Genomic DNA, 6,927 nt, shown 5'->3' with positions numbered 1-6,927 from the left:
CGCTGCCTGATATAGCCTGTTTGGTGATGCTGCCTGATATAGCCTGTTATGGTGACGCTGCCTGATATAGCCTGTTATGGTGATGCTGCCTGATATAGCCTGTTTGGTGATGCTGCCTGATATAGCCTGTTATGGTGACGCTGCCTGATATAGCCTGTTATGGAGATGCTGCCTGATATAGCCTGTTATGGTGACGCTGCCTGATATAGCCTGTTGTGGTGATGCTGCCTGATATAGCCTGTTATGGTGATGCTGCCTGATATAGCCTGTTGTGGTGATGCTGCCTGATATAGCCTGTTGTGGTGATGCTGCCTGATATAGCCTGTTGTGGTGATGCTGCCTGATATAGCCTGTTATGGTGATGCTGCCTGATATAGCCTGTTATGGTGATGCTGCCTGATATAGCCTGTTATGGTGATGCTGCCTGATATAGCCTGTTGTGGAGACGCTGCCTGATATAGCCTGTTATGGTGATGCTGCCTGATATAGCCTGTTATGGTGATGCTGCCTGATATAGCCTGTTATGGTGATGCTGCCTGATATAGCCTGTTATGGTGATGCTGCCTGATATAGCCTGTTATGGTGATGCTGCCTGATATAGCCTGTTGTGGTGATGCTGCCTGATATAGCCTGTTATGGAGATGCTGCCTGATATAGCCTGTTATGGTGATGCTGCCTGATATAGCCTGTTATGGTGATGCTGCCTGATATAGCCTGTTATGGTGATGCTGCCTGATATAGCCTGTTGTGGTGATGCTGCCTGATATAGCCTGTTGTGGTGATGCTGCCTGATATAGCCTGTTGTGGTGATGCTGCCTGATATAGCCTGTTGTGGTGATGCTGCCTGATATAGCCTGTTATGGAGATGCTGTCTGATATAGCCTGTTATGGTGATGCTGCCTGATATAGCCTGTTGTGGTGATGCTGCCTGATATAGCCTGTTGTGGTGATGCTGCCTGATATAGCCTGTTGTGGTGATGCTGCCTGTTATGGAGATGCTGTCTGATATAGCCTGTTATGGAGATGCTGTCTGATATAGCCTGTTATGGTGATGCTGCCTGATATAGCCTGTTATGGTGATGCTGTCTGATATAGCCTGTTATGGAGATGCTGTCTGATATAGCCTGTTGTGGAGACGCTGCCTGATATAGCCTGTTATGGTGATGCTGTCTGATATAGCCTGTTATGGTGATGCTGCCTGATATAGCCTGTTATGGTGATGCTGCCTGATATAGCCTGTTATGGTGATGCTGCCTGATATAGCCTGTTATGGTGACGCTGCCTGATATAGCCTGTTGTGGTGATGCTGCCTGATATAGCCTGTTATGGAGATGCTGCCTGATATAGCCTGTTATGGTGATGCTGCCTGATATAGCCTGTTATGGTGATGCTGCCTGATATAGCCTGTTATGGTGATGCTGCCTGATATAGCCTGTTGTGGTGATGCTGCCTGATATAGCCTGTTGTGGTGACGCTGCCTGATATAGCCTGTTGTGGTGATGCTGCCTGATATAGCCTGTTGTGGAGACGCTGCCTGATATAGCCTGTTATGGTGATGCTGCCTGATATAGCCTGTTATGGAGACGCTGCCTGATATAGCCTGTTGTGGTGATGCTGCCTGATATAGCCTGTTATGGTGATGCTGTCTGATATAGCCTGTTATGGTGATGCTGCCTGATATAGCCTGTTATGGTGATGCTGCCTGATATAGCCTGTTTGGTGATGCTGCCTGATATAGCCTGTTATGGTGATGCTGCCTGATATAGCCTGTTGTGGTGATGCTGCCTGATATAGCCTGTTATGGTGATGCTGCCTGATATAGCCTGTTATGGTGATGCTGCCTGATATAGCCTGTTATGGAGACGCTGCCTGATATAGCCTGTTATGGTGATGCTGTCTGATATAGCCTGTTATGGTGATGCTGCCTGATATAGCCTGTTATGGTGATGCTGCCTGATATAGCCTGTTATGGTGATGCTGCCTGATATAGCCTGTTATGGTGACGCTGCCTGATATAGCCTGTTGTGGTGATGCTGCCTGATATAGCCTGTTATGGAGATGCTGCCTGATATAGCCTGTTATGGTGATGCTGCCTGATATAGCCTGTTATGGTGATGCTGCCTGATATAGCCTGTTATGGTGATGCTGCCTGATATAGCCTGTTGTGGTGATGCTGCCTGATATAGCCTGTTGTGGAGACGCTGCCTGATATAGCCTGTTGTGGTGATGCTGCCTGATATAGCCTGTTGTGGTGATGCTGCCTGATATAGCCTGTTATGGAGACGCTGCCTGATATAGCCTGTTATGGTGATGCTGCCTGATATAGCCTGTTGTGGAGACGCTGCCTGATATAGCCTGTTGTGGTGACGCTGCCTGATATAGCCTGTTGTGGTGATGCTGCCTGATATAGCCTGTTTGGTGATGCTGCCTGATATAGCCTGTTGTGGTGATGCTGCCTGATATAGCCTGTTTGGTGATGCTGCCTGATATAGCCTGTTATGGTGATGCTGCCTGATATAGCCTGTTGTGGTGATGCTGCCTGATATAGCCTGTTATGGTGATGCTGCCTGATATAGCCTGTTGTGGAGACGCTGCCTGATATAGCCTGTTATGGTGATGCTGTCTGATATAGCCTGTTATGGTGATGCTGCCTGATATAGCCTGTTATGGTGATGCTGCCTGATATAGCCTGTTATGGTGATGCTGCCTGATATAGCCTGTTATGGTGACGCTGCCTGATATAGCCTGTTATGGTGATGCTGCCTGATATAGCCTGTTATGGAGATGCTGCCTGATATAGCCTGTTATGGTGATGCTGCCTGATATAGCCTGTTATGGTGATGCTGCCTGATATAGCCTGTTATGGTGATGCTGCCTGATATAGCCTGTTGTGGTGATGCTGCCTGATATAGCCTGTTGTGGAGATGCTGCCTGATATAGCCTGTTGTGGAGATGCTGCCTGATATAGCCTGTTGTGGTGATGCTGCCTGATATAGCCTGTTATGGAGACGCTGCCTGATATAGCCTGTTATGGTGATGCTGCCTGATATAGCCTGTTGTGGAGACGCTGCCTGATATAGCCTGTTGTGGTGATGCTGCCTGATATAGCCTGTTGTGGTGATGCTGCCTGATATAGCCTGTTTGGTGATGCTGCCTGATATAGCCTGTTGTGGTGATGCTGCCTGATATAGCCTGTTTGGTGATGCTGCCTGATATAGCCTGTTATGGTGATGCTGCCTGATATAGCCTGTTTGGTGATGCTGCCTGATATAGCCTGTTATGGTGATGCTGCCTGATATAGCCTGTTTGGTGATGCTGCCTGATATAGCCTGTTGTGGTGATGCTGCCTGATATAGCCTGTTTGGTGATGCTGCCTGATATAGCCTGTTGTGGTGATGCTGCCTGATATAGCCTGTTGTGGTGATGCTGCCTGATATAGCCTGTTATGGTGACGCTGCCTGATATAGCCTGTTATGGTGATGCTGCCTGATATAGCCTGTTATGGTGACGCTGCCTGATATAGCCTGTTGTGGTGATGCTGCCTGATATAGCCTGTTATGGTGATGCTGCCTGATATAGCCTGTTATGGTGACGCTGCCTGATATAGCCTGTTGTGGTGATGCTGCCTGATATAGCCTGTTATGGTGATGCTGCCTGATATAGCCTGTTGTGGTGATGCTGCCTGATATAGCCTGTTATGGTGATGCTGCCTGATATAGCCTGTTGTGGTGATGCTGTCTGATATAGCCTGTTATGGAGACCATAGCTGGCTGATATAGCCTGTTATGGTGATGCTGCCTGATATAGCCTGTTATGGTGATGCTGCCTGATATAGCCTGTTGTGGTGATGCTGCCTGATATAGCCTGTTGTGGAGACCATAGCTGGCTGATATAGCCTGTTATGGTGATGCTGCCTGATATAGCCTGTTGTGGTGATGCTGTCTGATATAGCCTGTTATGGAGATGCTGCCTGATATAGCCTGTTGTGGAGACCATAGCTGGCTGATATAGCCTGTTGTGGTGATGCTGCCTGATATAGCCTGTTGTGGAGACCATAGCTGGCTGATATAGCCTGTTATGGTGATGCTGCCTGATATAGCCTGTTATGGTGATGCTGCCTGATATAGCCTGTTATGGTGATGCTGCCTGATATAGCCTGTTATGGTGATGCTGCCTGATATAGCCTGTTATGGAGATGCTGCCTGATATAGCCTGTTATGGTGATGCTGCCTGATATAGCCTGTTATGGTGATGCTGCCTGATATAGCCTGTTATGGTGATGCTGCCTGATATAGCCTGTGAATGAACCACCCGACGCAGTCTAGTGAGAACCACCCGCTGCCTGATATAGCCTGTTATGGTGATGCTGCCTGATAACCACCCGACGCAGTAGCCTGTTATGGTGATGCCACCCACCCGCCGCAGTCTAGTGAGCGAACCACCCGACGCAGTCTAGTGAATGAACCACCCGACGCAGTCTAGTGAGCGAACCACCCGCGCAGTCTAGTGAATGAACCAGTCTAGTGAGCGAACCACCCGACGCAGTCTAGTGAGCGAACCACCCGACGCAGTCTAGTGAGCGAACCACCCGACGCAGTCTAGTGAGCGAACCACCCGACGCAGTCTAGTGAGCGAACCACCCGACGCAGTCTAGTGAATGAACCACCCGACGCAGTCTAGTGAGTGAACCACCCGACGCAGTCTAGTGAGTGAACCACCCGACGCAGTCTAGTGAGCGAACCACCCGACGCAGTCTAGTGAGCGAACCACCCGCCGCAGTCTAGTGAGTGAACCACCCGCCGCAGTCTAGTGAATGAACCACCCGACGCAGTCTAGTGAATGAACCACCCGCCGCAGTCTAGTGAGCGAACCACCCGACGCAGTCTAGTGAGCGAACCACCCGACGCAGTCTAGTGAATGAACCACCCGACGCAGTCTAGTGAGCAGCGAACCACCCGTCTAGTGAATGAACCACCCGACGCAGTCTAGTGAGCGAACCACCCGACGCAGTCTAGTGAGTGAACCACCCGACGCAGTCTAGTGAGTGAACCACCCGTGAACCACCCGCAGTCTAGTGAGTGAACCACCCGACGCAGTCTAGTGAATGAACCACCCGACGCAGTCTAGTGAGTGAACCACCCGACGCAGTCTAGTGAATCATGCTGACGACTGAATCCAAGGCAATATGGTGACAGTATTGAATAATGTTTGGTTTGATATGGTGCAACGCCTGGACCTGTGAGATGTTGCTGCTCAACCAGACAAGCTATTAAAACATTCAGAACAGTCTTTACATCACATTCCCATTAGGTCCCATGCGGTAGCAAGTCTAGCACACTAGCCTACAGTTTGCACCAAGCTGCCAGTCAACATCTGAGGACAACCTACAGCAGGGCCGTGTCCAGACCGGGCCGTGTCCAGACCTTCCAGGGGGAAGGTGCTCAAAATGAAAGAAGTACACCAACTTGGGGGCAAGTGGGTTCAGAACAACAACTGTATATAAAAATAATGATTATGCCACCACCCAAAAGGGCACTTGGCGAGTGGGAGTGCAAAGGGGTAGAGGTCCTCGGTACAGGGAGACTTCCATCTACAGCAGAGGGGTAGAGGTCCTCGGTACAGGGAGACTTCCATCTACAGCAGAGGGGTAGAGGTCCTCGGTACAGGGAGACTTCCATCTACAGCAGAGGGGTAGAGGTCCTCGGTACAGGGAGACTTCCATCTACAGCAGAGGGGTAGAGGTCCTCGGTACAGGGAGACTTCCATCTACAGCAGAGGGGTAGGTCCTCGGTACAGGGAGACTTCCATCTACAGCAGAGGGGTAGAGGTCCTCGGTACAGGGAGACTTCCATCTACAGCAGAGGGGTAGAGGTCCTCAGTACAGGGAGACTTCCATCTACAGCAGAGGGGTAGAGGTCCTCGGTACAGGGAGACTTCCATCTACAGCAGAGGGGTAGAGGTCCTCGGTACAGGGAGACTTCCATCTACAGCAGAGGGGTAGAGGTCCTCGGTACAGGGAGACTTCCATCTACAGCAGAGGGGTAGAGGTCCTCGGTACAGGGAGACTTCCATCTACAGCAGAGGGTAGAGGTCCTCGGTACAGGGAGACTTCCATCTACAGCAGAGGGGTAGGTCCTCGGTACAGGGAGACTTCCATCTACAGCAGAGGGGTAGAGGTCCTCGGGAGACTTCCATCAGGAGGGTAGACTTCCATCTACAGCAGAGGGTTAGGTCCTCGGTACAGGGAGACTTCCATCTACAGCAGAGGGGTAGAGGTCCTCGGTATCAGGAGGGGTAGACTTCCATCTACAGCAGAGGATTAGGTCCATCGGTAGAGGTCAGGGAGACTTCCATCTACAGCAGAGGGGTAGAGGTCCTCGGTACAGGGAGACTTCCATCTACAGCAGAGGGGTAGGTCCTCGGTACAGGGAGACTTCCATCTACAGCAGAGGGTAGAGGTCCTCGGTACAGGGAGACTTCCATCTACAGCAGAGGATTAGGTCCTCGGTACAGGGAGACTTCCATCTACAGCAGAGGGGTAGAGGTCCTCGGTACAGGGAGACTTCCATCTACAGCAGAGGGGTAGAGGTCCTCGGTACAGGGAGACTTCCATCTACAGCAGAGGGGTAGAGGTCCTCGGTACAGGGAGACTTCCATCTACAGCAGAGGGGTAGAGGTCCTCGGTACAGGGAGACTTCCATCTACAGCAGAGGGGTAGAGGTCCTCGGTACAGGTCCATCGCAGAGGGGTACAGGACTTCCATCTACAGCAGACTTCCATCTACAGCAGAGGGTAGAGGTCCTCGGTACAGGGAGACTTCCATCTACAGCAGAGGGGTAGAGGTCCTACAGGAGGGGTAGAGGTCCTCGGTACAGGAGACTTCCATCTACAGCAGAGGGGTAGGTCCTCGGTACAGGGAGACTTCCA

General features: G+C 50.9%; 1 long non-coding RNA gene across 1 annotated transcript; it reads left to right on the top strand.

The window, feature by feature from the left end:
- The first annotated feature begins 5,151 nt into the window (after window positions 1-5,151).
- LOC127916488 (uncharacterized) lies at window positions 5,152-6,724 on the top strand. The gene is made up of 3 exons (XR_008095020.1): window positions 5,152-5,871; window positions 5,916-6,084; window positions 6,452-6,724. It is a non-coding gene; the product is annotated as an uncharacterized LOC127916488 (long non-coding RNA).
- The last annotated feature ends 203 nt before the right edge of the window (window positions 6,725-6,927 follow it).

This window comes from Oncorhynchus keta, chromosome 4 (genome assembly GCF_023373465.1).
Source record: "Oncorhynchus keta strain PuntledgeMale-10-30-2019 chromosome 4, Oket_V2, whole genome shotgun sequence".
Classification (NCBI taxonomy): domain Eukaryota; kingdom Metazoa; phylum Chordata; class Actinopteri; order Salmoniformes; family Salmonidae; genus Oncorhynchus; species Oncorhynchus keta.
This window is presented reverse-complemented; position numbering and strand designations above follow the sequence as displayed.